The sequence below is a fragment of the Schistocerca piceifrons genome, chromosome 3, assembly GCF_021461385.2.
Source record: "Schistocerca piceifrons isolate TAMUIC-IGC-003096 chromosome 3, iqSchPice1.1, whole genome shotgun sequence".
In the NCBI taxonomy this organism is placed as follows: Eukaryota; Metazoa; Arthropoda; class Insecta; order Orthoptera; family Acrididae; genus Schistocerca; species Schistocerca piceifrons.
This window is the reverse complement of record NC_060140.1, coordinates 609939862-609959936: the sequence shown is the minus strand read 5'-3', so window position 1 is coordinate 609959936 and position 20075 is coordinate 609939862. Positions and strand designations below refer to the sequence as shown.

The 20075-nt window shown below is 40.7% G+C and overlaps 1 protein-coding gene across 3 annotated transcripts in view; it reads left to right on the top strand.

Moving 5' to 3' along the window:
- The window catches only part of LOC124789392 (zinc transporter ZIP11), a 431807-nt gene that overhangs the window by 11848 nt on the left and 399884 nt on the right, over positions 1–20075 (top strand). The gene's annotated exons all lie outside the window — the stretch shown is intronic.

Below are 20075 nucleotides of genomic sequence, written 5' to 3'. Positions count from 1 at the left end.
ATCCTCCTTTCAAGACACTGTCCATTCCATTCAACTGCTCTTCCAAGTCCTTTGCTGTCTCTGACAGAATTACAATGCCATCGGCGAACCTCAAAGTTTTTATTTCTTCTCCATGGATTTTAATACCTACTCCGAATTTTTCTTTTGTTTCCTTTACTGCTTGCTCAATATACAGATTCAATAACATCGGGGAGAGGCTACAACCCTGTCTTACTCCCTTCCCAACCACTGCTTCCCTTTCATGTCCCTCGACTCTTATAACTGCCATCTGGTTTCTGTACAAATTGTAAATAGCATTTCGCCCCCTGTATTTTACCCCTGCCACCTTTAGAATTTGAAAGAGAGTATTCCAATCAACATTGTCAAAAGCTTTCTCTAAGTCTACAAATGCTAGAAACATAGGTTTGCCTTTCCTTAATCTAGCTTCTAAGATAAGTCGTAGGCTCAGTATTGCCTCATGTGTTCCAGTATTTCTACGGAATCCAAACTGATCTTCCCCTAGGTCGGCTTCTACTAGTTTTTCCATTCGTCTGTAAAGAATTCGTGTTAGTATTTTGCAGCTGTGGCTTATTAAACTGATTGTTCGGTAATTTTCACATCTGTCAACACCTGCTTTCTTTGGGATTGGAATTATTATATTCTTCTTGAAGTCTAAGGGTATTTTGCCTGTTTCATACATCTTGCTCACCAGATGGTAGAGTTTTGTCAGGACTGGCTCTCCCAAGGCCGTCGGTAGTTCCAATGGAATGTTGTCTACTCCCGGGGCCTTGTTTCGACTCCGGTCTTGCAGTGCTCTGTCAAACTCTTCACGCAGTATCGTATCTCCCATTTCATCTTCATCTACATCCTCTTCCATTTCCATAATATTGTCCTCAAGTACATCGCCCTTGTATAGACCCTCTATATACTCCTTCCACCTTTCTGCTTTCCCTTCTTTGCTTAGAACTGGGTTTCCATCTGAGCTCTTGATGTTCATACATGTGGTTCTCTTATCTCCAAAGGTCTCTTTAATTTTCCTGTAGGCAGTATCTATCTTACCCCTAGTGAGATAAGCCTCTACATCCTTACATTTGTCCTCTAGCCACCCCTGCTTAGCCATTTTGCACTTCCTGTCGATATCATTTTTGAGACGTTTGTATTCCTTTTTGCCTGCTTCATTTACTGCATTTTTATATTTTCTCCTTTCATCAATTAAATTCAATATTTCTTCTGTTACCCAAGGATTTCTACTAGCCCTCGTCCTTTTACCTACTTGATCCTCTGCTGCCTTCACTACTTCATCCCTCAAAGCTACCCATTCGTCTTCTACTGTATTTCTTTCCCCCATTCCTGTCAATTGTTCCCTTATGCTCTCCCTGAAACTCTGTACAACCTCTGGTTCTTTCAGTTTATCCAGGTCCCATCTCCTTAAATTCCCACCTTTTTGCAGTTTCTTCAGTTTTAATCTACAGGTCATAACCAATAGATTGTGGTCAGAGTCCACATCTGCCCCTGGAAATGTCTTACAATTTAAAACCTGGTTCCTAAATCTCTGTCTTACCATTATATAATCTATCTGATACCCTTTAGTATCTCCAGGGTTCTTCCATGTATACAACCTTCTTTCATGATTCTTAAACCGAGTGTTAGCTATGATTATGTTGTGCTCTGTGCAAAATTCTACCAGGCGGCTTCCTCTTTCATTTCTTAGCCCCAATCCATATTCACCTACTACGTTTCCTTCTCTCCCTTTTCCTACACTCGAATTCCAGTCACCCATGACTATTAAATTTTCGTCTCCCTTCACTATCTGAATAATTTCTTTTATTTCATCATACATTTCTTCAATTTCTTCATCATCTGCAGAGCTAGTTGGCATATAAACTTGTACTACTGTAGTAGGTGTGGGCTTTGTATCTATCTTGGCCACAATAATGCGTTCACTATGCTGTTTGTAGTAGCTTACCCGCATTCCTATTTTCCTATTCATTATTAAACCTACTCCTGCATTACCCCTATTTGATTTGGTGTTTATAACCCTGTATTCACCTGACCAGAAGTCTTGTTCCTCCTGCCACCGAACTTCACTGATTCCCACTATATCTAACTTTAACCTCTCCATTTCCCTTTTTAAATTTTCTAACCTACTTGCCCGATTAAGGGATCTGACATTCCACGCTCCCATCCATAGAACGCCAGTTTTCTTTCTCCTGATAACGACATCCTCTTGAGATCCTCCGGAGATCCGAATGGGGGACTATTTTACCTCCGGAACATTTCACCCAAGAGGATGCCATCATCATTTAATCATACAGTAAAGCTGCATGCCCTCGGGAAAAATTACGGCCGTAGTTTCCCCTTGCTTTCAGCCGTTCGCAGTACCAGCACAGCAAGGCCGTTTTGGTTATTGTTACAAGGCCAGATCAGTCAATCATCCAGACTGTTGCCCTTGCAACTACTGAAAAGGCTGCTGCCCCTCTTCAGGAACCACACGTTTGTCTGGCCTCTCAACAGTGGTGGAGACTTATTGCTTTTGGGACTGGTCTTTGATGCCCGGCTGATGTGGCTTCCCCATCTTTGTCAACTTAAGCAAAGGTGTCAGCTATATTGTGATACACCTCACTGCCTCAGTAGCACCAGCTGAGTTGCGGACTGTACTACCGTTCTGCAGCTTTGCAAAGTCCTGATCCTGTCCTGTCATGATTATGGGGCTCTGACATATAGTTTGGCGTCACCCTCAGCATTGTGACCACTTGACCCAATATATCAGTGTGGAGTCTAGCCTGCTACGGGAGCCTTTCGAACTAGTCCTGTGAATAGTCTACTCATGGATGCTGGGGACTTCCATTATGGATCAGGTGCCAGCAAGAGCTACTCAGTTATGCTATGTATGTTCACAGCTCCCCTAAGCATTCTTTTTCCTAATAGGGAGGTCCACCTCCCACAACAGAGGCCTAGAGCTGTGGTCACCATTGCAGTTTGACTGCAGTGTCTCTGCTCTGAACCCCAACTTCCCCACTGTCATCTCTTGTCAATGAGCAATTGTGTATGCCATCATGGTGTGTTCCCCGACCTCGGATCTGTCTCAATTTGTCCTTTGGACCAAAAGATTCAGTTAACCCCATGGTGGTTCACCACTTGTTCCTGGCTGTTTTCGATGCATTTATGGGTTCCAAAGTGGTATAAACTGATGGCTCAGTGATCGATGGACAAAGCGGTTTTGCATATGCATAGGCAAGATGCAGTGAACTATGCTACTTGCTGGATGGATGCATTATCTTCACTGCTGTATTGGTGGCCATCAAATGAGCCCTTAACCATGATCATTCGTGCACTGTCAATGTGCTTCTAATCTGTAGCGACTCCCTGAGTAGCCTTCAGGCTAAAGAAAAGTGCTACCCTCGTCACACATTACTCAAGACTGTCTACACTTTTCTTTCTGATCTCCATCAAACTGGATGGCCAGTCATCTTCGTTTCGACCTCTGGACAAGTTGGCATCTCAGGGAATGAACATGCCAATTGCTTGGCAAAGTTGGCTACCAGAAACTTAATTTTGAAAATGGGAGACCCAGAACTGGACCTTCAGTCAACTCTATGCTACCAACTGTTGGAGGTCTGGAACTCAAAATGGTCCACCCTGGACACCCCCCCCCCCCCCCCCCCCCCCCCGCCAAAAAAAAAAATATATATTGAGGGCAATAAAGGCGACCACAACCATGTGGCAGGCTTCCCTTCGCACTCCTCACAGGGAATCCCCTGTCCTTTGTGGGCTACGCATTGGCCACACTTGGCTGGCCCACGGCCACATTCTCTAACCTGAGGACCCAGTACACTTAATCCTTAGATGTCCTAAGTCCCCACCTGTGGATGGCTTGGCTAGGGGCCGCAGGCGGAGGGGGGATGGCATATAAAGGCAGCATCTAGCAGAAGTCATCAGGAACACCTGAAAAGATGGAGGAAGTCAGCTTGGCAGAATTTTGCGCCTTTTGAACACCACCACCTGGCCGATTAACTGAGAAATATTCAAAATCTGCCTATACCAGAAAAATCTTAAATTTCATAATAGGAAGAAATTACTGTCATTGTAGTTGATCAGAGTGACAAATCAGTTTGCAGAGAGCGTGTGGATGATACTGGCATCAAAATAATACTTTAATTGGAATACTGATGATTTAATTGCAGTTTTTTTTGTAAAATAACTGTATTTAAAATTTAATGAAAGCTTAATAAGGCAATATAGGTATCCTTCAAGTCTTTGTCTTCATTAAATGTTTTGAAACCCATTAAACTGCCAACTCCAAAATAACAATTTTGGGGTGTTGCAGTTTCTTTCCATATGATCATGATTGTCACTTACTTGTAGTGTGATCTCCCATTAAGTCTGTAAAACCACAAACATGATCTTCATTTCCTGCAGTGCTCAGTTCCATTAAAAAACGGAACACTCTTATCTAGTTTTGATATAAAAAGGAAATTAACTCTCACCTCGGAAGATGTTCTCCGTAGTTGAGAACGAAACGTCAGGGAGAAGAATTTTTACAGATCGACCACGGCAACTTAGCCCAGAAGTGTTTACTGATAAAGACGCCGGCCGTGAAAGCCTACATGGGATGATTCGACGCCTCTACGGGGAGGAAATGTCAACTAGGGTACGACGACTGGAGAACCTACGCAAGAAGAAAGGTCAACAACTTTGCTCACTCACTTTTCTGCTGCGTTGTCGTGATACCAGTATAGTTCCGAAGTTTTTAAAAATGAGAAGAATGTTCCATTCGGCACAAGCTAACCGTATTTATTCTCGTATGGAACTGGCATTACTACGTGAGCGGATACATCAGACACGACGAGGACTGGCGGTATGTGATAGTCAACTGCTAAATCTTCATTTACTTATTAGCAATAGTATGCAGTTTTGCCATTGTAACAAAGTGGACAGTTTAACATTTAGATCTATGGAGATTAGTGCAGAAGTGTCTTCCAATAGGCAGAAGGAGAAGTTTGATAGTCTACAAGAGGGTCGACAGGAAACACCGATTCCAAACAATTCCCAAACGGTTATTAATTTATCGGAAAAAGAATTGTCTAAGGAAGAACTTTCTGTTCTGTCTAAAGGAGGGAATTTTGCAATCACTCCATCCAAGGTTCCTATGGAGGACATTATTGCTAATATAGAGGCAGGAATTCGTCAGTTACCATCATATTCTGCTGATGAAATTAGGATGGAAACGTCCAGGATACTACGTAAAGCTAAGCCACCCAGCAGCAATCTCTCTCAAGGAGAAAGGAAGGCATTGCGGGAGATCAATGCAGACAAGAACGTTATTACAGTTGCCGCTGACAAGGGAAATGTTACTGTTTCAATGAATACTGAGGATTATCACAAGAAGATCAGTGATCTCCTGGAACCCAGCACATATAAGAAGTTGAAAAAGGACCCCACAACGAATGTGCTGAATGCCACCAATCGTCTGATAAAACAGTCTTCCATTCCTACAGAAGTTAAAAAATATCTTTGTAAAACGGAGGCTTATCCTCCGAGATTATATGGATTACCAAAGATACATAAGCCTGATGTTCCTTTGAGACCAATAGTCAGCGCAATTGGAGCTCCTACCCAAGAACCAGCCAGACACCTTGCCTCTTTGTTACAACCTTACATAGGCAAAACTGAGAGTCATATTAAAAACTCTCTACACTTCACTGAGAAATTGAGGGAAATTACTGTCGGTCCTAATGACATCCTTGTCAGCTTTGATATAGTGTCTTTGTTCACTATGGTTCCAGTTGATGAAGCTCTCTCTCATATAGCCGATATGTTCCCCACTGATATAGTGGCCTTGTTCCAACACTGTCTATCCTCGACCTATTTTCAGTACAATGGTGAATTTTATGAACAGATTCATGGGGTAGCCATGGGAAGCCCCCTAAGCCCCGCAATTGCGAATTTATTCATGGAATATTTTGAACATCAAGCACTACAGTCGGCCAAAAAAAGCCCCTCGAAGTGGTATTGGTATGTTGATGATACCTTTGTAATATGGAATCATGAGGAAGAAGACTTGAATGATTTCCTGGTGCACTTAAATAGCATCAACCCAAAGATCAAATTTACTATGGAAAAAGAGAAGAATGGACAACTTAACTTTTTGGATGTATCGGTAATCAAACGGGCGGATGGGACCTTAGGCCATAAGGTCTACAGGAAAGGTACACATACTGATCGCTACCTCCATAAGAACTCAAACCACCACCCTAGGCAAAAGAGGGGGGTCATAAAAACACTAGTGGATAGGGCCAATAATATTTGTGAACCAGGCTACTTACAAGAAGAACTAAATCATTTACGAATGGCTTTTGCGAAAAATGGTTATACGAAAAACGAGATTAACCGAGCACTTCACCAAAGTAGAAAAATGCTTAAAAATAGGAGACAGCAACAACCATCAGCTGGAAAAGTATTTCTTCCGTTCATCCACAACACCACTGATCGCATTGGAAAAGTACTAGCCAAGTTTCAGGTGGAGACTATTTTCAGACCTACTAAGAAAATTAGTGAATGTCTAAGATCAACAAAAGATGCTCATCACCCCCTAGCCACCCCAGGGGTATATAAAATTCTGTGTAGTTGTGGCAGGGTTTACATAGGAACTACAAAAAGAAGCATCAATACACGGTTGACGGAGCACAAAAGAAACTGTCGCTTGGGACATATCGACAAATCGGCAGTAGCGGAACATGTTTTTAAGGATGGAGATCATGAAATAAAATTTGGTGAGACAAGCGTGCTAGCGAGGACTTCGCACTATTATACACGTATGTATAGAGAGGCAATTGAAATCCACAAACATCAATACAATTTTAATCGTAAAGAAGAAGGATTAAAATTGAACAATATATGGCGGTCGACGTTGCATCAATCACATGACAATCGATTGCCTGCAATCGAGAGAACAGACGATAGCCAGAGATAGCCACACATCAACGCCACGTGATGTGTGGTGGTGCCCTCTACGATCTCCATATAAGCGGCAGCCCCAGCTCCTAGCAGCCAGTCGTCGACTCACCTCGGAAGATGTTCTCCGTAGTTGAGAACGAAACATCAGGGAGAAGAATTTCTACAGATCGACCACGGCAACTTAGCCCGGAAGTGTTTACTGATAAATGAAATTAACTACTTCCACAATATAGTTCACTTGTGTTCATTATACAATAACTGACTGATTTCCCACATCATCAGATTTCTACTCACTGTATATATAATTCTATATGATGCTTCTTTTGGATATCACTTGCCATTGTTGACAGATCCCAAGAAATCTTGTGCAGTTGCGTGCCAGAATGCTATGGTTCACAGGGTTTCTATCACTACATCACAAGAAGTGCACTCTCCTTGTAGAAGCGATGTCCGTTGAACATGGAAGACGTTTGAAGTCCTTTGAATACATATGACAGAAAAATGTGCTTTGTAAGAACATTATGACTTGCTTTCCAAACTCACTCAGTTTAATCCAATCTTATCCAAGATTTTTCTCTTCAACTCTACATTCCATTTATTGGTGGTTAAAAAGATGAATTTGCATTTGCTCTTTGATAGTTTTTCCCTGTCTTTAGATGTGATGAAGTAGTGACCTGTAGGGCTCATCACATTGCAGAACAAATAATGTAGCTTTTATAATGACCATTAACCGAGTTTTGCATAGCCATCTCTTGTGGTCCAGAAAATTTTGAAATAGTCAGTACAATTCACACACATAACATTTGAGATAAATATAACTGACCAGATAGCTGTGCATGTTAAAGTACATCTTCCAGTATGGAGAGATGCACCAGCCCTGGGTTGAGTCCACCCGGTGAATTAGCGATGAGGGTTGGTGCGCCAGCGTGCCTGGGTTTGGTTTTTAGGTAGTTTCCCACATCCCACTAGGTAAATAATAGGCTGGTAACCAAGTCCCACCCCAATTACAAGATTTGAAAAATTTTCTAAAACTTTCACTTACTGTCAAATGATTGAAATGCGAGCAACCCCTGTAACGGGATGGCGACAGTAATGGCATCTGACCCTTTGCTGACGTGGGACAAAGACAGACACGAAGGGCATCCGACCCTGCGCTGACATTGGACAAAGGCACAAGAAAAAGGAGATATAATTTAGTGTGACAAGTGTATGCCATTAATAATTCCTTTATGGGGTCTTACTCAGTATCCAGTTACAAGACTATTACAGCACATGAAGTAACTTCTGATTGAAATTTTTGTGATATTACATTTCTTTATGAACACCATACAATTATTTATGTTCCTAGTTTAGTGTAGTGCAATATAGTATGTCAGCATTTGACATATTTATAAGAAGTGTCCAGACTTGCTGCTGTGTGAAATTAATTTTTATTTCTTTCACTTTTACTACCGATCTGTTTCTGCTAAATTGCCATTATCGAGTTATGCGTGGTACCATGTGGTTGCCATTATTTTCATTATACATGTTTATGTTATATTAGAACATTGAGCATTGATTGCGACTTATGTATATATTATCTAGATGGACTGACATATATATAACATGGCCGCATGGGGTATCCGCGTGGTCTGAGGTGCCTTGCCACTATTCGTGCAACTCCCCCCTTTGTAGGTTGAAGTCCTCCCTTTGTGTGTGTGTGTGTGTGTGTGTGTGTGTGTGTGTGTGTGTGTGTGTGTTGTCCTTAGTGTAAGTTCGTGTAAGTATTGTGTAAGTCTAGGAACCAATGACCTCAGCAGTTTGGCCTTGTAGGAACTTACCACCACACATAACATAATTGCCAACTGTATTTTGACTGTTGTTCTACATTTGTTGAATTAAGGTAGTAATTAATTTTTTAAGACATTAATTTTACAGTGTGAAGCTATGATGTCATATGTTTGCAAAGTGTAAGCACTGTTATACAGATGATATACACACTATGTGGTTGTTCGTGTATTTGTGGTTACTCTGTGTTTGTAGCAGCCATGCATGACAAGTTCAAGGATGAGTTGCAGCATTGGTAGTACATCCATGTCATTTCTTTTATTTTGTTGAGTTAGTAGGCCACCCCTGTTATGGTGATTCAGAATCCAGATGGTGCTGTATTCCTTTGCAGCAGTTTTAAATAGGTGGTCGATGCAGTATGTCATAGACTCATATTCAGTTCCGTCGACAGAGGAGTTGCAGGCAAAATTTTCAGGCAGTCAGTAATTTTCGTGCATCTACCTGCGCAATGTATACTTATAGTTGTGAGTGGGTGCCACCTCTTGTAATTTCTTAGTGCTTAACACCCCCTCTGGGTTTTATCAGTTCAATCACTTGCAATTTGGAATTTTGTCTGTGCCAGTGGTTTATCAACAATATTTGTCCCGGTTGACTCAGGATACTTCTTCTTCTGTCAACTACCTCGGTGACATAATTTGGGTCATGGGCTCCATGTGAAAGGAGCATTTTTGTAATCTGTAGGAGGTTTTCCAACTCTTTCTGGAGAATGGCCTGTGTTGTAAATTGTGAAAATGTAGTTTTTTTCCCCAAATGTGCATTTTTTAAACATGTTCTTAGCTATGATAGACGAGCACGTCAAGGCCATCATCAACCTGTTCGTGCGCATGAACCTAAATTATCTCCAGTTCTCTTTGGTAAAGATTTCTTATTATGCTAAGTTCATTCTGCAGGCCATGAACATCTGTCATTCTCTTAACCAGCTTCGTCAAACTCGTGATCTGCAGACTGTCAGCAGACTTTCATCCCTCGAGCAGTGTTTGTGTTCCACTTCCTGTTTGGTTTCCTTTACATTGGGTAAACTCTTAACACTTCACAGACTGACCACTTAGAAGAATATCGGGGCAAGAGGACCATCCCTTTAAGCTAGCACCTACCAAGGGACAAGTGGCAAGACATCCATACATTACTCTCATATGAAATAAGTACAGTTTTTGAGCTATAGATGGCTCATACATCAAAAAAATCTTGGCCCAAGCTGTAGTTGGACATGGTCTTCTGAACGCAGCAATATGGCTCAAGGTATTGCTGAGACTTGGTCTCCAAAGCTTTAAGCCTGGCTGCCGATGCCTTCCAGTTTGGCAGTGGTGCAGTTCTATCACATCAGAATGCACATGACATCGAGCAGGCCGTCACTTAATGCTTCGAAGATTAGTTCTGGGATGCAACATAGCTACTCACAGGTTGAAAAAGAGGCAGTCTGTAATTTTTGGAATTAAAAAGTGTGATGACCTTTTTTGTATGGAGCAAAGTTCTTGCTCGTCTCTGACTACAAACCCCTGGTTTCCTTACTGGGACCTCGCTTTCAGCTGTGGAGTCGGACTGCCCACCGGATGCAGAGATGGCCTATGTTTCTCAGTAATTACTGCCATGACTTTCAACAATGGTTTACCACCCAGTATACTAATGCAGATGCGCTATCACGGTTACCAGCAGGATCCAATCCAGAGATCAATCAACAGGAGGCTCTCATTTTCACATTGGACAATATCTTACAGCAGACATTGCTGGATTTTAATTTTATGGCTTGGGGGACCACAGCTGTGAACCTGCTTTTCTGGAAAATAGTTTCACCAGTCCAAATGGGATAGCTCGAGTGTGCTCCTTCATTAGCAGATGCAGTGTGGCTTATGTTTTGACTGCCTTGGAATCTGCTCAATGATGTTGTGCTTGCCACACAAGGGCGAAGTTGTGAGTGGTCCCTATGGCATTGTGTACTCGCATACTTCATTTGCTGCATGTGTTTAACTGGCAGTAATTCCCATATGAAAGCTTTAGCATGACACCACATCTATATGATTGACCAGAATATTAAAAATCTTTTGCGGGCTTGGGTGACTTGTGCACAGAACAAGGTTGTGCTGTCACCAGTTCCGAAGAACCCTTAAGGTAGTGAGTGTATCGAAATTTCCTGGCTCCTTTTTGGGAAGCATGTGGTTGTTGGTGATCGATGCAGTGTCAAGTTTCCTGTATGTTGCAAACTTTCTTCCATATCAACAGCAACTATTTGCATGTTATTGATCATTTTTGCTATCAAGGGCTCTCCCCAGACTCTCATCTCCAATAATTGTTGGCAATTTGTGTCATGGGAGTTTACAAGTTTTTGCATCCATAATGATGTCCAGCACCTGGCTACCACGCCATTTCACCCAGCATCTAACCCATAGGTGGAGTGAACCATGTGAATGTTCATACCTGCCACTAGACAGTGTCCTGTCTAGTTTTTTTGGCTCATACTGGATGATGGTGGTTACATGTGCAGTCCGGCAGATCAGTTGCAGCAGCACCATTTGCAGGGTGTTTTCGAGTTGTTGCAACCTGAGTCACATGCCTTGGACTGTCATGGCCCACTATGTTTTCCTCACAGGGCTGTCTTTTGGACTCAGTTGTTTTGCCGGCAGCAGGGGTGGTTGCTGGGTCTAGTGCTGAGTGACAAAGATCAGCATTTGTTGGTGGTAGGTGTCAGCTGTGACCAGTCGAAGCATCATTCCAGTCAGGTGCATCCATGACTTGTTGGACCCTCAGTGCCATCATCTCTGAGCCAACTAGGAGATAGGATTGGACGCAATGTTGTTCCAGTGGGAGGTTCCCACTTGCAGCAGTATGCTCACCTGCTGTCTCAGCTACAACACCGTCTGCTGTCCTGTCTTCAACTACAGGGTAGGGTGCCAATGGGATACCTCCCACCACTACTGATAAAGAGCCCATGGTATTTCAGTCAGTGTCCTCCTTCCCCCACTTGCCAGTGGATCGTTCCTTATGCTCGTCAGAGTCCTAGGAGCAACTGTTACCCCATCCTCCATAGTCTTCCGCCACTCCATCGGAGCCAGCTGCACCAGTATTGCTGGTGGTTGATCCACTGTTGTAGAATCTCACCTCCTCTCTTGTTGCGCAATGGAGGCTGCTGCAGAAACCAGGCCATTCTTGGTCCTACGTGACCTTTTCGGTGGGGGAGGGGGGAGAGGGATTTATTATCCCTGCCACCAAATGTCGAGTAGATGCAGTTGACGTGTCTAGGTTATTGCAATGGAATAGTGCAAAATGCTGTTACGGAGGGTTTATGTGAATGGTGGTATGGGGAGAGACTTCAGCTTAGATGTTTACTTGCCTGTGGCATTAGGCCTGCCCCGGCGATTGTTACAGAGACATAAACTACTTTGGATCAGACCTTCCCCTCTCACTATGCACTGTTTTCAATATGCACGGTTTGTTCTATTGTCCACACATTGCTGTGTTGTGTTATGCTATGTGCTTGTTCCTGTGTGGTGTTCACACATTCTGCTCCCCTGTAGATTGACTCAGATATTGTTTCATTCCCTTTTTCCGCGTTCAGCTTCCTGGCTCGTAGTCAAGCCACCATCAGCTGGTATAGTCATATTTTGTGCTGACAGTGATGCTTTCGTGCATTGTCACACCTGTGCAGGTACAAAAATAACTAAAATACTAACAGCAGCAATTACTAAGACTCCATTAGAAAAAGCTAAGTTAATATTGATACCTCTGTAATTAATATAGCTCTGAAAGGAGACTGTACATTGTGTTGTGAGAACTTTCTTACAAGTATCTGACTGAAAACAGAATAATGATATCTTAAATGTTCTGAGAATATTTGAAGTAAACATCTTACTGAACCACCCATATACTCGAGAAGCATTGAAGTTCAGCCACTCTACATGAGACAAAATCCTCCTTAAAATTTACTGTATTGTTTATTTCAACTAAACCTGTAAATTTTTACACCTGTTCTGCTGGACAAAACATAGTGTTGTCAACAGAACCATTCCTCAAGCACTTGAGATTGCAGAAAATCTATTATACATTGCATACCTTTAGCAATGTATAATGATGAAAACTTTGTCATAGATCTCTCCTCTCTTTATTATAAAAGACATTGTGTGCTCCTGTGACTAATTAGCATTTTATTTTGATCTACTCTTTGTGGGCCATATAAAGTTTTCTGTATTCATTTACTGTTGTTGCTTCCAGATGGTATATGCACCTTGTTGGTAGTGTTTTTAAATGAAGAGTTGGAAACAGTTATGTTTCTACAAGTAGCCATGGTTTTCAGAATATGATTCAGACAGAACTCCACAGACTTCAACAAGTCTAATGCAGCTGAGGTGCAGTAAAAGCCCCAGAGATTTCTTGCTAATGATTATTTCTCCTTAACAGCCATCTACCACATAGGTACACAACACATCTTGAGATTGTATTTCATAAAATTGTCTTTTGGTTGTGCTCCATTCCTTTTTATCAAAGAGATTTTTATATGTTCATCGATAGCCACCCCAGTGGTAAAACTTCTTTTAGTCTATGATTGGTTTCAACATTTGTACTGAAGCCATTTTCAGGTGGGTCTTAAAATTGTGGTGTGCTGAAGCAATGTCAAACAATTAAGTCCTTAATTGGCCATACACTAAAATAAAGAATATTTTACCAACTGGAGTGGTATTCAGTAGTCCTGTACACAGTTGCAAAGTATCAGTGACTTCCAAACATGAAGAAACTAGTAATTTTACTGTGTACCATCTCAGTGCTGCTAAAATTTTTATTATGCTGCAACTAGTTTTGACAATCTATGTGATGCTCTGGCAGACTTAACAGTTAAAAATGGTATATACTGGATGTCTAGTGTTTTAAAATATGTCACATATGTAGTTAGTACTGTGGAAGGGAGTGGGCATCAGCTAGCCTTTTCCAGGCCCACTAGCAGAGCAGTGACTTTCCTTAGGTCACTTTCTAAGTTGTTTCACTAAATACTCTGTGAAATAGTCAACATTGGGATTGGCAGCCGCAAGCACTCACAACTTATATGTCCACAAGACACATTATTAACAAAAATTGCATAAAGTTTGCAAAGAACAGTACAGGTAAATTTCTAAGTATAGAGTTGTAAGCATCAGTGCACAGAAAGAAATTACTAGGTCACACATGCTGAAAAATTTATATGTCCGAATCATTGATTACTCTATTATGCACTCCATTAGCAACTTGCAAAAATAAACAAAGTCTTGCACACTGTACAAGCCCAGTAAAATCAGCTGTCTGGCTGTAGCACACCTTCAACAAAGAGATGTTGATGTATTTCTGTGCAGGACATTGTCCTCTGCCTGCCCATGACAGTGTACCGTAGTGAGGGATTCACTTGTTTTGGACGTATGTGATGAGTGCATTCCGGTTTGCTTTAATACTGTTTTTTACTATTACGAGAAAGCAGCTGTACATTTAAATGGGATATGTCTTCTGTTTAAGCTTATAATTATGTGACTGTGGCGACTTCAAAGACTTTCCTAGATTCCAGCCTAAACTTTTATGTTGGAAGTTTTACTGTGTCACAGTGTGACTGGGCTATTTGTTTTAAGTTTAATTTAGCTTCTTCATCCACTTGTTGTACATACTTTTAGGTAACGGTGTAAGAACTGGTGTAGTTCTGCAATTATGTTTGCTTACTGTTGTGGAAACTTACAAAAATCCTGTCCTTGTCATTTTTCCTTCCATCACATTTTCAAACTCAACAGTCAGGCTCACTGTAGATAAAAATACAGAAAAACATCCCACCCACCAAAAAAAAAGTTGACAACATGTGGATAGGGTGTTGTGGTTCAGATACACATAAATCAATTATGAAGTTTGAGATATTATTGTAGTAACTTCAACCAATCATCTTTTTGCAGATATAATAATAATAATAACACAAAATAGTCAAATGGGAAGTTATATCAGAGCAACCTAAAGAAAAACAGACCGACCAAAGTGGCGGGATGAGCGTAAACCAGCATTTTCAGAAAGAATGAAAGCCTATTGGAAGAACAAGAACAACTCAAAGAAAAAATGATGGAGTTATTTGCTTAACATCTTTCATTTCTGGGGAGAATTTGCCAATAATAATAATAATAATAATAATAATAATAATGTTTCCAAATTTGTCAAGCTCATTATAAATTGATAATGGAGCAAATTGAGTAACTAAATATTTGGAACCACTAGTGCACATACAATGTCTCTTCAGAAAATTCCAGAACATTTGTAATATCGCACTAGTGGTGTGTTGGAGTGAAATGCCGTTGGCATTCCTGCATACACCTGTGTTTAATACCTAATTGCCGGAAGTTTCGTTGTTGTATGTCTGTTAATTATTGTTATGTTGAGTAGACCATTATGCCACACAGTTTGTGAATTTCGAGATGGAAGAGTTAGAGGAGCAATGCGTCTGTATTAAATTTTTGCATGAAACTCAAGAAAACATTTACAGACACACAACAAATGATGTAGGAAGCCTACGGTGGTGATTGCTCAAGCCATACTTGGTGTTCCAAATGGTTCACGTGGTTTAAAAATGGCCAGAGTGAAGTCAAAGATGACACTCATTCAGGATGCTATTCAGTGTCTACCGACAACACTTATAACAGTGATGTCAATGAAATTGTGCATGCCAGTTGACGACTGACTGTCCAAGAGATTGCAGGACTGTCCAAGAGTTTGCAGAAGAATGTAACATTTCAGTTGGATCATATCATGAAATCCCGACACAGTATCTTGGAATGCATTATGTTGCTGTCAAGTTCATCCCACATCTCTTTCAGTCAAGACAAGAAAGACATTTGTATCGCAATCTGTGAAGAGCTTTTGGATCGCACAAATTAGGATGATATGTTATGCAACTGGTGGTGAGATCTGGGTCCCTTCTTCACAATGGGTCAGAAAAGGTTCTTCAAGACCAAAAAAAGCTCATCAGGTCAGGTCAAATGTCATAGCCATGCTTATAGTTTCTTTAGGCTTTGAAGAATTAAGTCATCATGAATTCGTGCCCCAAGGACAAACTGTTAATCGATGGTACTGTTGGGATGTGCTGTGATGCCTACGAGAAAATTTGAGAAGGAAATGGTCTGAAATGTGATGAGACAATTCATGGCTCTTGCATCATGATAATCCCTGTTGGTGCGTGCCTATTGCACAAAAAACGAAATCGCTGTGCTGCCTCATCGTCTATACTCTCCAGACCTGTCCCCTGTGGACTTTTTTCTTATTTCCAAAGTTGAAAATCCCATTGAAAAGATGAAGATTTGCAACAATAAATGAGGTAAAAGAAAATTCGCAGACGGTGCTTCTTGCGCTCCAGCAAGAGACGTACCAAGACTGCTTCCAGAAGTGGACACCACATTGGGAACAGTGTATCAGTTGTGGAGGAGAGTATTTTGAAGGAGACCATGCACAATAAGTAAAAGGTAAGTGCAGAAAAATGTTGTGGACAAAGTTCCCAAATTTTTTGAACAGATCTCGTAAATTACTCAGGTATTATACGAAATGGAGGAGGGACTTGATTGTTTGCACAAATGAAAAACAAATTCTAGAGATGAGGGTAACGGCGTGAATTTTCTTTGCTGATGTAAGGATATATAGCTTCGTTCATTTGCCACAACTTTGAAGAAAACTATTGTCACCAAAGCTAGTAGGTGGTGACCTTTGTCATGTTCAAAATGTGCAAGATGTAGACAGCTGATTGCTTCGATTGTGATATGCTACTTTTGGAAAACTAGGGCCTCCCCTCGTCCTTGTGATTCCCAATTCTTCACAGAAAGGTTGTCTACCATTTATTCTTCAGCATTCAGACTTTTTTGACTACACCTAACTGTCTGTCACTTGATGGTGCATTGATGCTATAAATTTGCAACAACTTAGCATTGCTTGTTGTAGCGTTATCCCCTTCAAATGCAGAAAATGAATTACGTCACGATAGAACACTATTAATGGGCTACACCATTTTACTTTGGCTTCTCTATTGATGTGCTACAGTACTGTGACACATGGATATCAGTATGCACCACGACTTCAGACATGTACTGGCAAACTGTTGTGGCTTGGTCTATGCCGATGAGTTACGTCCCTCTGAATGAAAGCACCAGTGTAGTGTTCTGAGACCAATACATAATAATAGTCAGAGTCCAGAAACAGTAATTCATAACATCTTACAGAAACTTCGGTGAGAACTCTGAACACAAGTGTACCAAACTTGTAATACTATAACCTCTGCCTGAGGTTAAGTCCAAATAGCAATACAGTAATTGTCTGTGCAGGTTGTACAGTTATAGATTCATCACTACTTCGCCTTATTCCTGGATGGTGCCCTAATTAATCCACTGTCGCGACTCAGTGATATGACTCTGGGATGAGACTCCATGTTAAGACCTCAACTGCAGCCTTCAGTCACAGGTTATAATACCAAGTGAATAACTGCAGTGAAGTCACATGATTGGCTGCTGCTGTTAGAGACAATGAGCTCATTCCTGGTTGGCTTTCCTGGGCAGATGATGTCACTGAATCTTGGATTGGTGCCTGCAGGATATATGGCAGAGTAGTTCCTCCATTGAAGGTGACCTCTGTTGAGCAGCTATCAGACTGGCACTGCTCACTGTGTTGCCTGCAGTGCTGGAAACTTGGAATGCAGCTTGTAGGAAGGGATGTATCTGGTAGGGGTAGCCAGATATCCAAAACAAACAAAAAAGTTTTTTTGAGTTGATGATTAAAACTTTGATTCATAGTAAAGTCCATAGTAATAGCTGCAAAATAATAAACATAAAGCACAATACCATCACTCAGTCAAGAGTATCCTCACTCCCTAGGGTGAAGAGGACAAGAAAGAATAACGAATGGAGAGAAAACATTTTGAGATGTTATATCATAAAACTCTAGCATCATTCAGATGGATGTAATACCAGTATGGAAATTCACTTTTTAACCAAAGTAACTGTCCCTTCAGCCCACCCTTTCCTCCATAAAACCTTCATGTTAAATATAAAGGGGAACCTCAGTGTGTGGTGTCCATATTCCAGTGAAATAAGAAATGGACCCAGGGATCACATGGAGGAATTAAAGTTTCAACTCGGGAAAGAGATGACTTTAGAGAAAGTAATAAATCTGTGTTGAGAGACTATAATTTTCGTAGTAAAGATAACCCTAGTGAGAGGGCTTATAATGGAGTGGCAATCATTGTCAGGGACTGTTGCTACTCCAGACTCATTTCCCAGCAATGAACTCCGAGCAGATGCTGTGGAGTGCCTCTTTAATAGTATTAAACTGTGCTCCACTTATTTACCAAACAATGAAAAACTGAGAGAGGCTCCCAAGGAACTGTCAAGAAACACTTCCATGCAATTCACTTGATAAAAAGATTTCAGTCCACATGATGCATCCTGCTTTTCTTGAACCTGGCATAGAAGTTCAATCATAGCTTTGTTGTATCACAGGACATATGGCTTGCTAGCAGATTAATGCATTTCAGCACAACATGGGTATTGTGCACAATTAGTCTACCTATCTGCCCAATTAACCTTTCTGCTGCCATTAGATAGCAGGTAGCCACATACCTCCACTTCATTAACTATATTGCTGTATGTATGTGTGTCTCAGTTGGGAGGCTGCAATTATATCTTTAAGCCTGCTGTGCTACATACTTCTCCAGTATAGTGTGGGAAATATATATTTCAGGCCCATTTACTTCGTAAATAAAATCCTACAAGGAAATATTTTATGACCTTACTTTGTATTGGCTTAACACTATGACCTGACAACCTCATCTCTGTCATCTCGGCATAATATACTCAAATCATGAAAATATGTATAAGAAGAATATATCCAATGTTCTCTGTCATGGTATGTAGGCTGGCTATAGGTACCTACTGTACCAGATTTTTGACCAGTTTCTGCGCTGAAGTTGGTCAGTAGCTTCTCGCCCTTTGTCTGTGACACACTGTTGTATATTTGTTAACATTGCAGTACAGGCTCTAACTGTTCATTTTCTCACCATCTATCATCAGTGAAACCCTTTGGAAGCAGGGCAAAACAGTTCTGTGTAGAATTAGCTGTAGGGATATCAATATTACCAGGAAAGGATTTTATTGTAATATACACTGATGGTTGTAAACCATTTTATAAATGTCATTACATTCTACGGGTAGAAGTATCTCAAGATTGAAGTGGTAATAAGCTTATTCTTCCCACAGCACTGTATTTGGATGCAGGTGGAGTGATACATGCAGACTCTGTCACAGTAGTTGCTATTTTAGATTTATCATTATAATTCTATAAAATTAAAGTTCAACATCCTTATACTATTCAGTGAAAGAGCATCAAAAGAAAATTAGTATAAATGATCATTTTCCACTTAGTAATAACATCAGTAAAGTGAACCAAAGCGCATGCTACAAGGGACAGAATATAATTTCGTGAGCTGTTATTGAGACAAAGCTCTGGCTGCTTTTCCTGAGAGACCCGTAGGCAAGCTATCTTAACCATGTAATATTTTAAAATGTGTTGGCAATGGGAAGCAGGCATAACTTGTGTAGTCCATTTTTATTAAACCTTCATATGGATGCACTTGATATTTGTCCATTGTGTGTGGTATGCAGGACCATCATATTTAAAAACATTAGATGTTGTGTACAATTAAGGAATTAAGCTGGCTATCATGGTTTTTAATATTGGTCCCATGTTTCCACATTTTGACTGTCTGACAAAATTACTGTGTTTAGTGCAGAACCATAGGCAATCTGGAAGGCAATGGAACAAATGTGTTATTGAAAAAAAAAAAAAAAAAAAAAAAAAATACTGTGTGGTCAGTTTCATTTAATGCCCTTCAAGTAATGTACCTGACAGATAAAATGATAAAAACATACAGAATGACCTTGTGCATCATTCAGGGAACAGAGAAATTTGGAGAAATGAGCAAGCAGGTATTGTGATTGTGGCTTGTGAGACTCACAATGCAACGTAATGTGCAATTTCCTTGCAGAATATTCTCTTAGAAGGGAAAGTTACCCTGATATACAAATGTAAATGTGTGTGTGTGGGGTTAGCAGATATGGTATTATACTCGGCAATAATTTTAGATGAATTGTGCAGAAAGAAAATCATGATCATCAATCAGTCACTGCTTTTTCCCAATCCTGATGATGATGGAAACCATTTTTTGAATTCATTTGGCAGATAAGCAAATGGAAAAATTTTCCTCGGCAGCCAATCTATATTTGATGCAAGGGATCCTCTTTTTTTTTGCCATTCATAATTCCTCATCATTTTGATTTAAATCTTATGATATT